Raw genomic sequence first — 15,446 nt, 5'->3', positions numbered from 1 at the left:
CTGCCATTTCCTGTAAGGAAAGAATGGCAATCCTGTTCCACCTGAAACCAAGGTGCCAACTATCACATATATCTTTCACTAGTCTCTAAAAAGGTGCCTTGGGGATTGCAAAGCCTATAGCTTTCTATTGCTTCCTGATCTCCTTTAGCACACCTGCACCATGTTTCAATCTCTTGGCCTTTTGCTGGAGCAGGCTCATTGGCTTCCCCTTCCTGCCATGTGCAACTCTTCCCTTTGGAGGCACACTAAATTCCTTGATACCTGCCCCAGCTGCTGCTGCTGCAAGCCCTAGCCCCTTGCCAGCACTCCTTGCAGTTGACTTGGTTCTAGCCATCACTCTGACAAGCTGCACACAAAGCAATGGAAAGAGATTACAGCCATGGAGAACATGGAATGATACAAAAAGGCAATGACAGGGGTGGATGAAGCAACATTTATAAATTTGCAACAAAACGCGATTTCGACAGTTTGAAATTCCTAATAGCTCACTCTCGCGTTTTCCTGCAAATACTTGAAGTAACATGTTGGTACATTCCTACAGTGATTTCTCTGTCTTTACAACTAAATACAATACATTAGGAAAAAAGGGAGCTCATTTTGGGGCATTTTAGAAGAGAGAGAAAATAGGCTCTCAACCAATCAGGAGTGGGCCAACGTTACGTTGAAAATTCAACAAAAGAAGATGAAAATAAGAAAAATAAATAGTACTGTATGTTCATAGAAGCGTGTCACATTAATAAGCTGATCCAATTTGAATCTTTAAAAAAATTATTTTTTGTGCAAAATTTGGTGATTCTGACACTGCAAACGCGTCCGGAATGGCCCAAAACCCCAAAAACGGCACTTGAAACGCTGGAATCGGACATCCGGAGACCCGGAAACGGCCAAAAAGGCCCCAAAAGTGAGATTTGCAACAAAACGCGATTTCAGATGTTTGAAATTTCTAAACCCTTCTCCTCGCGTTTTCCTGCAAATTTATGAGGCAGCCTGCTAGAACATGCCTTCAGTCATTTCAACCATCCCAATTCAAAAGTCTTTCTGCTTGTGGTATTTATTCTAATATCTAAGCTACATCACATCCCAAAAGTATGTGTTATACTATTAAACAAGAAGATAAGGATATAGAGAGTCTTACTGACCTGGAAGCTATCTGTGGGTGTGCTGTGCTGTTGATGAGTACCCTGTGCTGGGGATGAACCTGTGTTGCTAGTCAGGATGCTGATGGTGCAGAGTAGGGAGGTAGGGAGGCAAGAGAGCTGAGAGGGGAGGGCCAAGACAGGAGAGATTAAACAGGAGGGAAAAGATTAGTGCAAAATACAAAAAAGGCAGCTACTAAATGATGGAGCCGTTTTTTCACACGTGTGGATGGGACCCAGATCTCTTGGAGTTTGAAACTTGGCACTGTGAATGGGACACTTTTTGCCTTGGAACTTGTGCCAATCATGATTTCATAATCAGTTCCATAACCACTCTTCCCTCCTCGTCTTTCATCCTTGCCAGCACCCTCCCATCATCCTTTTCCTTCCCTCTTTGATCCCTTCCTACCCAACACACTCCATCCAGACTGCAACCTGCCTGAAGACTACTACCACTGCCAGATCTCCAGGTTACCTAGGCTGTAGCTCAAGTTTGGGAGAGAGCAGAAGATTCACCAGTGCAACTCCAACAGCATGGAAAAGGAAAAGAAAGGTCAGAGTTCTATATCCTTTTCAATGTTTTTTGATATACATTTCTTCCATCCATAGATTTCTTGATGTCCAGATATCTGGGCAATTCCCATCCACCACATCCCATATCCCAAATTTCCACATCCTAGTTTTATATTTGCAACAAAACGCGATTTCGGCTGTTTGAAATTCCTAAAGCTTTCTCCTCGCGTTTTCCTGCAAATTCATGAGGCAGCCTACTGGAACATGCCTTCAGTCATTTCAACCAGCCCAATTCAAAAGTCTTCCTGTGGTATTTATCCTAGAAGCTATCTATTTGATTGGAGATGGATATCAATAGAACCTAGAAGTTTGCAACAAAATGCGAGGAGAGTGCTTAACATTTTCCAAATAGCCCTATATCGCGTTTTCCTGCAAATTCCTATATTTCTTTTGGTTTTCATTTCTTTCTCATTGTTTTGCTTTCTTTGGCCCTGGGAAATTCTTCCTAGTATCATCTACTGTCCAGGAATCTTTGAGGTGATCCTAGCATTTGATTGGAGATGGATAGCAATAGAAATAGAAAATTTGCACAACAAAATGCGAGGAGAGTACTTGACATTTTCCAAATGGCCCTACATCGCGTTTTCTTACAAATTCCTGTGTCCCTTTTGGTTTTCACTTCTTCCTCATTGTTTTGCTTTCTTTGGCCCTGGGGATTTCTTCCTTGATGATGATGAGAAAAGTTTTTGCTTTTGGAACAGTTGATTCTCAGGCCCCTCCTTTCAAGAGAAACTTGGACTTTTCTGCTGCTATACTTAGACCACAGCAATCACCAGGTGAGTCATGTGTGCTCATGAAGGGAGTTGTTTGGTGATATCCTATACATTCCCTGATTGCATATGTCAGCATATAGAATTCATGATATATAAATTTTGGTTCAGGCAAAAGGAAGAGACTGGAGCAGAAAGCTGAGTCTTCCCTCTCAAAACAAAAGGAATCAGAAGAGCACAAATCTCCAGATTTGCTCCTATTTGACTTTCTTCACAAATGCAAGGCTCAGAGGAACTTCCACATATACCACATTATTTTCAAACAGGGAGTTCACTATGAGCTCTGTACTGGAGCATCACAGAGATTTTCTTTCAGATCATTGGGATACCTTCAAACAACTGACAGAGGCAGGAAGAATTGTGGAAGGTGAAAAGGTTTTTGTGCATATAAATCATATTGTCTCCATTGACAGGCTGAGGTACCATGTGAATAGAAGATTTGACAGCCTGCCTGAGAAATATAAATTCAATTGTAGCTTGCACACCAGAAAGTGTAGAGTGCTTGAGGAAACCATGGCATTCCTTATGTACATTGTCTTTAGTCAGTACTCTCTAGAAGAGCAAGGACAGGAGGCTGAAGAACAAGACACATTTGAAGCAGAGGAAAAAGAGGATGTTCCTGTGGCAACAGAAATGGCAGAGCAAGAATTAGATATCACTCTCCAGGAAAAAGAGTCCAATCAAGATCAAAAAGAGAGTTCCGATTGGTAGGCCCTGGGAGTAATAGGATTTAGTCATCAAATATAGCACAAACATTATGTTGAAGTTGAACTGATTTGTACAAAGTCTTTGATCCTCTACCTTTCCCTTTTGCATTTGTATTTGATGTCCAACGTTGAGGTGGTGCAAGATTTTTATAAAGTGGTAAACACTTTTTATAATAATGTTGATGATCGTGTAAAGTGCATAAAGGAGATGACCTCATTTCGATTGAAAGAGGGTTTATTTTCCAACTCCCTTGTTCAACAAATGGCTAAAGAGCAACCTGCATGGAAGTGGTGGATGATGAATGGTGGTGAGCATTATGCTTTATTGCGCAACCTTGCGACGATGAAGGTTCTAAGTCAGTGATCTTCAAACTCAGGCTCAGAAAGAAACTGGAGCATGTACAAATATATTCACAGTACTATTCGCAATCGACTTCTTGCAAATCGAGCAGATAAACTTGTTTACATGTATTGCAATGAAAAGATCTTGCGAGACATTGAAAGCGAAGAGTATGAAGAAGATATGCCCAGATGGATGTACGATTGTGATGATGTAGTAGACGAGAACTTTGATGTTGGACGCACGTCGTGCACTACCCTTGAGATAGAAGACAATTTGGACATTGACTTAGATGAGCTTAATTTAGCAGACGAGAGGGTAAACGGTGAAAGAATTTTGGAGCAAGATACTGACATAGAGGAAGAAGTCATTTCATTAATTTCATAAAAAGTACTTGTACAAATGATTGTATTTGGAGAAATTATCAATACAAAAGTAGGATTTATGTCTTTCTTAGCTTTCATCTTGAAATAAATTGCGAATTGCACTAGGAGTTGCATCTAAAGGTCCTGGTGGTTTATATTCGCTAGAGCCATGCCGAACACTGTATAAATACCTTGATTTATTGGGACACTACACAATGCACATGTGGAAATATTTTGCATTTGCCTCACTAAACATATTAAGTGGTAGTAGTGTCCACAGGGTAGTATATACTAGGCGCTCCACCCATCGAATACTTCGTAACATACAGGACATTGGGGGGTGGAGGAACTAGTAGCCTCAGTAGAAACTCCCATAAGATCAAGATGTATCAAAAAATGAGAGATGTGGTTCCTTTGGCGCACAGGAGCTATACACGAAGAGATGGTCTGTACATCTTGGCTGATCTTTGTGAGCAGCTCTTGAATCCCTCTATTGGCCGGGGGAGGAGTTGACGCTTGAGATAATCGTACAGCTTCTTTCTCCTTCTCTGCTAGCTGTGCCCCTAAGCTTTCTTTGACCTTGTTTAACTCCAATCCAGTGCCCTCCACCATGAGAGCAAGTTCCTCCCTTGTAAATGTCACTGTCTCTTCACGTATGTCGTGGGTGTTGACAGTGGCCTCTCTGGAGGCAAAGTCCACTGGAGTTTCTAGGATAAATTGTGCATATAGCATCTTAGCAAAATAGAGTGGAGTGTCGGCGTTATGGAGAGGACGACCGTACACCTCCAAGAAAATGCGCTCGGCATTAATTTTGATATCATTATGAGTGCAACGCGAAACCTTCCATCTTCCCTTCTTAATCTCGCCATCTAGACATGGCCATATTTCCTTTATCATCTTTGTGGTTACGCATTTATTTATGTCTTTCCATTGGGCATAGTAGGATTTGTCCATTTCGACAACCTGCATGCTGTTCTCGTAGCTTCACGGGCTGTCAGTCCATGTGCAAGGGCCTTCATTTGCTCATATGCCTTCTTGGCTAACTCTTGATGCTCGTTTGCTTGTGCTTCTGCCATATCTACATGAACGTAAATGACTTTAGGATTTTAATGAACTGTAAAGATCAACGTAAGATAAATTGACCATTACCCTCAAAAACTTAAAGTTTAACACCACGAGATGAGATATGTATTGCAAAGACTCAATGAGAAATATCCACTTGACTCAAAAAATACTTCAAACAATGCGCGCACATCAAATTTTGAAGAGAAAACATAAACTTAAACACCACAAGAGGAGAGAGATATTGCAAAGACTCAATGAGAAAATATTTCAAACAATGGGCACATAATTTTGAAGAGAGACAAACAAAGAGCCATTCTTGAAACTTAATCTCCTGATACTGTATCATTACAAAATTGGGGTGAATGACACTGATAGCTCTACAAGAGGACGTTGTGCCCTCGTTGGGTCAGTATTTAGTGATCTAAAAAGTTCCACTACTTGCAAAACAGATTTTCGCTCGTCGCGATTAGGCAGACACATCCAATTTTTGACTCTATAAATAATAGTATCCATGGGTAACCTTGTCATAGGAACTATTGTCCATCCACAACTCTTGTACTTTCTACCAAAAGTCTTATAAAATTTGTAATAAATACCCTAAAGCAAAAACATCAGATGCAGGAGTGTATGCATCTGCCAAAAACGGATCATAAATTTCCGGGGCTATCCACGGCCGTTTATTTCGCTCTCTGTCTGCGTAGGAGATCGCCTGTGCCACCTTCTCAGGGTTCTTGTCTGCTTTAAATACAAAATTGAGAGACACCCGTTTTTTGGGCACTCTCAGCAGTAACCCCCAATCAATAATACCTACGCGTGGCTTCAACTCTTTTGTAAAATCCAACACTACATTGAATGGATGTAGGTCGGTATGTACAATTCCTGCCAAATGTGCTGCCGCTAGGCCTTCCACCAGGGCATGCATAATATGTGGCATGGTTATTACTATTTGTTTTATTTTAGAAAGTTCTAGATGACTTAAAGGAATATTATCGGGCGGGGGTTTTCTCCATCCTCGATCCAAACGAAAAATTGCTCTGGTGAACTCACTGAATCTGAAGGGGACCTTCAGAAGAGTATCACCAAGTGAGCCGCCATTATAGTATGGGAAAATAGTGATCCAAGGAGATTCTTTTGTGAAGGCAATACACCTGACAATTGATGGGTGTAGAACCCGCATGCCCTGCTCTGCCTGGAAGCTCTCAAACTTAGCGCTGCCTTCTCCTTTGTAGTGCTTTCCGCAAAAAGGAATGTGCTCTGGCAAAAATGATATACCTCTAACTGTATACTCTTTTACTGTGCCAAAAATACCAGAGCCTATTGTTCGCCCTTCGAGCAGAGCCTCGTGCGGGACGCCAATGAGGTGTGTGCACATAGAATTATAGATTGTACGATTAATGGCACCTGTCCCACTCGCATCTGCCTGGCTGGACGTTGCAGCGACGTCCTGGGCAATGCGCACTCTTTTGGGGAGTGACTCTGCATCCAGCGCCTTCATGCGCTTGCTCTTGGCTCTTTGCTCACTCCATACAGCGTCCCATAACTGTAGACGATGCATATTAGCTTCAGGCGGGGCAGCATCTCTAAGATCATTGCATGCTACACGCATGCTCCCCAAAATAGTTCGTGTTATATGTTGATGGTTGAAGTCTGCTATCTTTTGTCTATCAAGCAACTCAGCATTACCTCCGCTTCGAAGTCGACGCTGTGCATTTTCCCATATCTGCTCTAATAGATCTCGCATGAGTATCTCAGACTCATTGATCTTTTTGACGACGTCATCTGCACATTATGACACTGTGATGACTGCTTCAATGCGAATTGCTCGTAGAACGATTCTACGCTCTTCAGGGGAAAGCATGTTGGTCGTCTTCGTAAATCTAGCAAATATCACTAAACACAACAAAAACAGAATATTAAACAACATTACTGAAATCAACATCAAGCAATACATCATCAAACGTGAGAGAACATCAACAAGTGTATCATTACCTATCAATGATCAAACAAAAACGGAATATCAAATAATATTACTGAAATCAACATCATCCAATACATCATCAAACGTGAGACAACCGCAACAAGTGTATCATTACTTATCAATGATCAAACAAAAACGGAATATCAAACAATATTACTGAACTCAACATCATGCAATACATTATCGAACGTGAGACAACCGCAACAAGTGCATCATTACTTATCAAGTGTATACATGTTGCACTCCTCATCTACACACCTACCGTGACAGAGAGAGAGAGAGAGAGAGAGAGAGAGTTGTGAAGTGTATCATGAGAGAGAGAGAGAGAGAGAGAGAGAGAGTTGTGAAGTGTATCATGAGAGAGAGAGAGGGGGGGGAGGAAGCGAGAGAGGTAGAGAGAGAGGGGACATTAGATGACATTTTTAATAGTTTTGTGAGTTCCTAAAGAGAGAAAAATAATGTTTTGTATTCCTAAAGCACTCCTCATCTACACACCTATCGTGGCAGAGAGACAGAGAGAGCGAGAGAGAGAGAGTTGTGAAGTGTATCATGAGAGAGAGAGAGAGGGGGGAGGAAGAGAGAGAGTTGTGACAGATAGAGAGAAGAAATATTAGATGACATTTTCAATAGTTTTGTGAGTTCCTAAAGAGAGGAAAATAATATACTGTTTAATATTTTAAGAAAATAGAGAGAAAAAAAGGAATTTATTAGGAATTATGTATATTTTAAGAGAGAAAAAAAAGAACTCCTCATCTACACATCTATCGTGTTGTGAAGTGTATCATGAGAGAGAGAGAGAGAGAGAGAGAGAGAGAGAGAGAGAGAAAGAGTTGTGAAGTGTATCATGAGAGAGAGAGAGAGGAGGAGGAAGAGAGAGAGAGATATTCATTTTTTCGAGTTACGATATTATGAAATTAAACTTAAAGACAATATGATGTAAACTTTGATCCATGAAATACTCATGCCGCGTTACCAACCAAGTATCGCATGGATCACGCACAATAAAAACAATACAAGTCAAATCAAGCAAATTTATGACATTTTTCCGATCGCGTTAACGATCAAATGCCGCAATATGCAAAAAACAATATATGCACTAGCGGACGACACCAACTTGCCGCATTAACGACAAAATGCCGCCCGATTCTATGGGAATACGAATAGGATACAGACATACACTGGCCGCGTTACCGACCATATGCTCGCATTTGACAAAGGGAAGGGAAGGGAAGATGACATCGCCATAACGATACTATGCTTGCCGCGTTACCGACTAGTACCGCTACGGCGTGCCATACTTACCATAGGACACAGACCAGCCGCGTTACCGACTAAGTGCCCCAAGATAAGCACCATTCCGAAGAATGGCCTTACACACACACCCCTCGTGTGGCGGACCACCCACATCCTGCTGTGCATTGCGACAATAGGCGGCTGCCCGCACGAACACACACCCACACAAACACACACACCCACAACTCTCATTACCTGTGTATACTATCAGCAATGAACTCCCAAAGGGCCCCCGGGCCCATATATATACAAAATTGTAGCCGGCCGGGCTAGATGACGACCCCGACGGGACCCGCCGGGTTTTTAATTTTCCCGGCGGGACCGTCGGGTATTGCAAAATCCCGGTGGGATTTTAGCCGGTTATCAAGGAACCTCCCACCAACACCATATTAGATAATTTAGAAAAAATCCCATTCCCATTTGAAAAATGGGAGCATGGTGAACTTGTCCAAAAGTTTGTCGAAACCTCCTCATGTGACATATCATCGGAAAGATCTTAAAGAGTAGAATCTAAATCTATGATCTCCGACAAATTTGGAGTTAGTATGTTTAAGATATGTCCAAAACTATATGGAGTAATTAATTCCCAAAATGTGAGATTTTTTTCAAATTACCTAATATTGACCTCACCGGCTTTTTTGGGAACATGTTAACACATGTTATTAACAAAAAAAATTTATGATCACGTGAATATAAAATCATTGCACTCAACACTCAATTCTATTCTATTGCATATCACAATGAACCATACAATGATATAGGCCCTCTAGCCTTATCCCACTTTACACATCCTTTTCCACTCTTTTGGTCAACACTCACACACCATACAATATTACATGTGGCATTCCTATCTCACCACAATATCTTGCATCTCTAGGGTGCTTTCCCACATACACACAACACCACGATTACATCTCTCAACAATGTGAATTGATGTAGAAGAATGTGGAATAACGAGAAATGATGTGAAACAATGTGAAAAGATGAGAGTTCGTTAGAAACTGTATTTATGACCTATTTTTAAATGATTGTTTTATGTCAAGAATGTTGGGGAAGCATTTTGACCATCTTGTGAATGAGGTCGTGGAAACCTAAGTGAAAAGTTGCAACAGCTGACGGAGAGTCAACGGAGAATGTCTCGCGTTAGCAAGGTTGGCCGAGCTTACTGATCTTCAACGGAGAGTCCATCTGGATTTTCATAAGTGAATATATTTTCGGGTACTATGAGCTAGGAACTATTGAAAAGGCCCCTGAGTAAACAGGTGGTGAGCGTTCTAGTTGCCAATGATGCCATAGGTACACCGATGAAGGAATGATTGGAAATTAGAATTCAACCTGGATATTTTAGAGGATTATGATCAGTGATACTATGGTTTCATCAAAAGATTGTGAATCTGTGAAATAGGCAATTTCATATTGGGTGTGTAAGTGGTGTGACTATCTTGAAGTTTGCTTGAAGTGCCGGCTAGGGGACTGGCACTCTTTTCCTTAGTACCCGAGACAAAACCTAACCAAATTTCTAAATGGATCCTATCACTACAGTGGCTGGGCGGTTAGCTAACCCATGGGACTGGATGGGGTTAGGCTTGAGTGATGGATCCCTATAATGAGACTCAATTCTGTTATGGTACGATAGATGAAGTAAATCCCAGATAGTCTTTGTTCTATGGAAAATAATCAATGGTTGTGCCTCTCGATGAGGAAAAAAGTGTTGGTCTCTATGATCCAAGTGTAACTCTCTTCCTTGATCTAACCATATGACTTGCGAGTTCGGTCGGATCAGTTTGGTTAGTTAAAGCTCGTGACTGCGTTAAAATAAAAATATCCTGGAGAAATCGCCCGTACTTTCTGGGCGAGGGAAGTTTTTTTGGGTTCGATTTTGGAAAAGCCGAGGGATTAGTCTCTTGTCTAGATATTCGTGTGGTGGGTGAGGCCTCGAGTGAGAGGCTCTGCCCTTCGCAAGAAGTACTACTTTCGCTGTTAGCACCCCAAATTCATTTGCGAAGAAGGGGCAGGGATCTTTCAGCACACACTCCCCCACCCCCTCGTCTCTCTCTCTCCCTCACCCCACCGACCACCCCCCCTCTCCTTCTCTCTCGTGCTGCACCCTCGCGACCCTACTCTATCTCCCCCCCCACCCCCCTTTCTCTCACTTGTTGCACCGCTGCCCCCCCCCCCCCTCTCGGCTTCTCTCACCCTCACCGAACCCCGCCCCGCCCCCCCCCCGCCCCGCCCCGCCCCGCCCCCCCCCGCCGCCCCCTCTTGCACGCACCATCACACCCACCCCCGTGGTAGCCGTTGAAACTGAATGCAACGCCTCCTTATGGGCAACCACCAGTAGAGTGCAGTCCGAGCAGATTAGGCCAACTAACACTTTAGGACCGGACCATCCGACCGGCAGAGCATCCGACTGGGCAGACAACCAGACCAGCTGGTGCTATGAGCCGTATCCGAAGCCATGGTTCGAGTCCGAGTCGGAGGCGGAATTTGGACCATCCCCCTGGCCGACCACCATCCGACTAGCGACACTAGTAGTTGGGGGGGACCAAGCTCGAGTTCAATTCCGAGGCACCCGACCTCACTTTCAGCATGCCGTCTCCCAGTGCTGCTTAAAGATTACAAAGTGCAGCTACAGAGTGGCAATTCTTTACAGGGTATTGAATGGGCACTATATGCAGCAGGATAGCTCTTGTCCGATGTAAAGCCACCCTTTCCCCCCCCCCCCCCTTCAGCTCCATGGCTCGCTGCACTCCCTCAAGCTCCATGGCAAAAGGATTGGGCCATGATCAGAGGCTAATCTACACGGTGATGGGTTACTGCAAAGAAAAGCCCAACAAACAGCGTGAAAGCTCAGTAATCTATCGATTTGATGCAATTTGGGCCTTGAAATATAGTGAGAGCCTTGATTAGGCCATATTCTATGCTGGATAAGAGACAAATCTCAGGGAAGCTGCACCAAAGCATCACCCTAGATGTGATTTGGGCAAGAGAAAGCCATAGAGGGCTATGATCAGCTCATATTTACAATGGGTTGTTGCATGTAGTAATAGGAAATGCACATGAAAACTTTATTAAATCTTGATTAGTTACCAAATTTTATGATGATTTGCTTCATGTAGCTGTAAAGAAGCCGAGAAGCTTCAGTTTTGGTCTAAATTGGGATAGAGAAGAGAGGCACAGAGAAGAATCTTGGCTATGGGGATTGTTGCAAGCTATCGGAGGATGTAGAGAGGGATCTTCCTGTACTAGCCATGGCCACGTTTCATTTTGCATCTTTGTATACCTTGACTTCATGCCGAAAGTTTTGCCTGGATGATGTGGCCAGTGATTATTGTTTAGATTGGTTTTGTGCTTTTGTTGGTGTCAATGTAACCTTCATGTTGGATGCCTTGCCTGGGGGATAACAATGGTAATACATGTAGTGATCGTGTGCTTGATAAAGTGCCCAGGAGCTCTCAAAAATGGCTTGCTGGATGAAGTGCCCAGGAACTCTCAGTTCAATCATTTTTCCACATCTCGCTTGCTAGATAAAGTTGCCCAAGAGCCTAGTTGATTCATTTTATTTTTTTTGCATCTCTCCAAAAGGTTTGCCTGAAAGGATCATTGTATGAGGTATGCCTGGGAGCCAGCTTGCCGGATGTTTTGCCCAGAGGCTTTTGCCCAAAGGCTAGCTTGCCAAAGAACTATCTGCTATTTTTATTTTTTTTGTGGCATTCAGCGGGACGGTGAATAGAGTAGTAGTGGGCGACCTATGGATAGGAAGTCAAGTCCTCCACACTCCACCAAGAGCTTACCACCATCGCCTCCAACGACAGCTCTAGCCGCCAGTGCCCTCCGACCGTCGATGCCCTCTAACGGCTCCGACCGCCGTCACCGTCGATTCCCTCCTATGGCTCCAACCGCCGTCACCACCACCACTCATGGAGGCAACACCCCTCTCCCTTTCCCGAGGGATGTCGAGATCCTCTTGAGCACCATCTTCCTTTTCCCAATAGAAGATCTTCCCTCTATATCTTCCCTCTACACTACATGATGAGGGTTGGGACTTCAAGGAGGAGGAGATAAGGGGAGCACTCTCTTGGTAGCAAGACAGACTCTCACAGGCACACAGAGGAGGAATCTCTTGCTTGTAGGACATACATTGTAGCACATTCTGTATTGGAGAGCAGAGTCTCTCTTGTATCATTCCTTTCGGTATTGTGATATACAGTGTTACGCTCTTATAGTGTTTGGGCTATCTCTCTGTGTGAGTAAGGTGAGTGAGTGGTCATTGGTGTGTGTGGTGTGTGTGGTGTGTGTGAGAGGCCAGTAGGGATACTACGGTGCTAGGTGGTGGTTGGAGAGCATGATAGATAGTGTAGAGCATAGATCTTGCATGTCTAGCCGGTGAGGTCGACTCATCCTTGGCGGGTATACTTCCTTGAGAGAATCCACGCTCCCTTTTTCCCAACCCTAGTGTTTGTGTCGGTAGTCCTCGAGTTCCCTAGCGCGAGCACCGGCGAAGTCATCCACAATACATACACACACACACACACACACACACACACATAGAAGCATGCTTAACAAAAAAGTTATAGTCAAAAAAGGCAAAATATAAATTGTACATTACTAGAGAGCAAGATAATCCCATGGGGATAACTTTCATTTGTCTGAAAGCTTGGTCTCCTAGCTAAACAGTGTTATGGTTAAACAACCAGCACAAGACATCTTGAAACTCATAATTATCCATAGATTGAGGAAAAGGTAAAATAGATTTTTCACCCATTATGCATTTCTAGACAGTGATTTTTGAAAAACCAAGGTTTTTTCTTCTTTCAAACACTAAACCACATACTTTATTTAAAATATTAATCAATCCTGAATCACCAATTAGTGGTATATTTTCATAGCAATTGTGATATATGCCGTATATATTGAATAGATAATTTTTGGCAGATTAAGCAATACCTCAGTTGAGTTTTGAACCACCCAGAAGGTATTGGTGTTGATCCCAAGGAAATTAAATAGATCCTTTTGTTTTTGTGCACAAATCAGGTTATGGAAATCTAGCATGATGAGATTTAGTATCTGAGTGATGGTGTCAGTGATGTCAGCGAATACACAAGAAGATGCATTTGAAATCCATCTAAATTTGTTTTTATGTATTTTGAAAGTAGGAAAGAGTACAGGCAACTTGGAGTTAGGATAACTAAACCCTTCTCTGTCAATTTCTCCTGGAGGAGTACAGAAGTATCATAAGGATTCTGGGAGAGAGTATAAAACTGTACTCCCTCTAGTCTTTTTTTAGCCGTCGCTAAAAAGGCCAACTATTTACAGATAAAAGAAACATTATTTGGGGCTTTATCCAACCCAATTATCATAAACTTGTCACAGCAATCAAGTAAAAATCTTTTAAAATATCTGAAGTTATCCATGAATTATCATTAGATAACCACTTTTTAGGGATTTTATCAATGAAGCCCATGAAAATACCAAGAATAGAAGATGAGATTGCAAGTTGAATCTCTGGCTCCAGTTGGAGCTTGTCGGCAATGTTAGACGCACAATCCAGAAGGACACCAATGGCCAAATATGGGTTCAAAAGGCTCAGGAGGTATATGATTGAGCCCTTGTTTTAACAATTTCCTAAAATCAATATTTCCAACAAGGTTCAAGTCTGTAGTACAGACACGCATACCAAGATCCTAAAAAGGAGTCATAAATTTCAAAAATTCTTTACAAAAACAAGGAGGGATTTTACTTATACGAAGGAAGTCCGTTCTGTAAAATAAATGCTTAAGCGGAGTAGTGTACTTCGAACCAATTCTAATCCTCCCCAAGCAATCATGGTTCCCTAGGATCATATCAAAGGCACATGAAAAAATCTTCATTGGAGAGACAAATTCAAAGAGATTATTAGCAAAAAGGCAATGCACAAAACATGAATCAGTTGGATTATATTCAGGAGTACAGAGAGTCCATCTTCCAGTGGGTCCCTTGCGGACTTGAAATAAACAAATATAAAATAGAGGATTACAAATCTTGAAGATTACGGACAGGGAACCCACGTCCCCTTCCTTTAAAGTATATGATTTAGATTTTCCTCTAGAAGAGCTATTAGTGACAGCAGGAGATAAGAAAGAGCTATTAGTGACAGCAGGAGATAAGAAAGAAGTAAAAGCACTAGGGGTGCTACTAGAAAGAGTAGAAATCTTTCTGGGAGGGGACGTAGAGGAGGAATTAGTGTCAATGAATGGGGAAAGTAACCCATGGATCATACTGACCACTTTAAACTAGCCATAGTTAGTAAGTAAGTTGCCAGGTTTTGAATTGTGCAATTCCTTAAGAATCTCCAGCATTCGCTCACGCAAGTGAATAAAGGCAAACTGTGCAATCACAAGATTCTTTGCCTGCCCTCCAAGCCAAAAACAGAGAAGAGATAGGTGAAAAACAATATCTTTGTCTCAGGAAACAAGTCTTCTAGATGGTTGAGTAAAGAACCAAAATGCATGATCAAACCATATGATACATCTTTGTCAAGAAACAAGTCTTCTAGATGGTTGAGTAAAGAACCAAAATGCATGATCAAACCATATGATACTGGATTCACAAGTGTTAGAAAACATGGGAGCTCAAGGATGGATTGAGCACATGATTAGAGCAAGGATTAAGAACTAGGAAGCAAGACTATGCTTAAGCATGGCTAGATTAGCTAAAGACAAATCATATGAGCATAATGACAATGTGAATAAGGCAAAAGCTAAGTGTTGTCTTCATTAGATGAGGAGCCTTTAAATAGGCTGAAGTAAAAAAGGATTAAGGAGAAGATTAGGATCTAATCCTAATCAAGATGCTAGAAGTGAGCACCCAAAGCCTAGAGTAGAGTGCAAGAAGTAGAGATTCTCCACTAAGGCATATAAAAAGCTGAAAATAGGACCATCCAAAAAAGGAGCTACTAACCCTTAGAGAAATAATCTACTAAGGTCCACTACTAAAGCCATGCTACTAAACCTTAGAGAAATAATCTACTAAGGTCCACTACTAAAGCCATGTAGAGGGGCCATAAATTCCAATACCCTGGACCTCAACATGGCCTAAAAATAAGGCAAGAGCATCCAAGAAGTGTGAAGGAATACCAAAATACCCTCCCATGTTCCAAACACTAACTATGGGACTAACCAAAAAGATTTGCCCTCCCAGGAGGCAAATGTCTAAAACGTTACATGAGCTACATCATGTG

Source organism: Cibotium barometz, chromosome 41 (assembly GCF_041138505.1).
Source record: "Cibotium barometz isolate CiBa-2024 chromosome 41, ASM4113850v1, whole genome shotgun sequence".
NCBI classification, from domain to species: Eukaryota; Viridiplantae; Streptophyta; class Polypodiopsida; order Cyatheales; family Cibotiaceae; genus Cibotium; species Cibotium barometz.
This window is presented reverse-complemented; position numbering follows the sequence as displayed.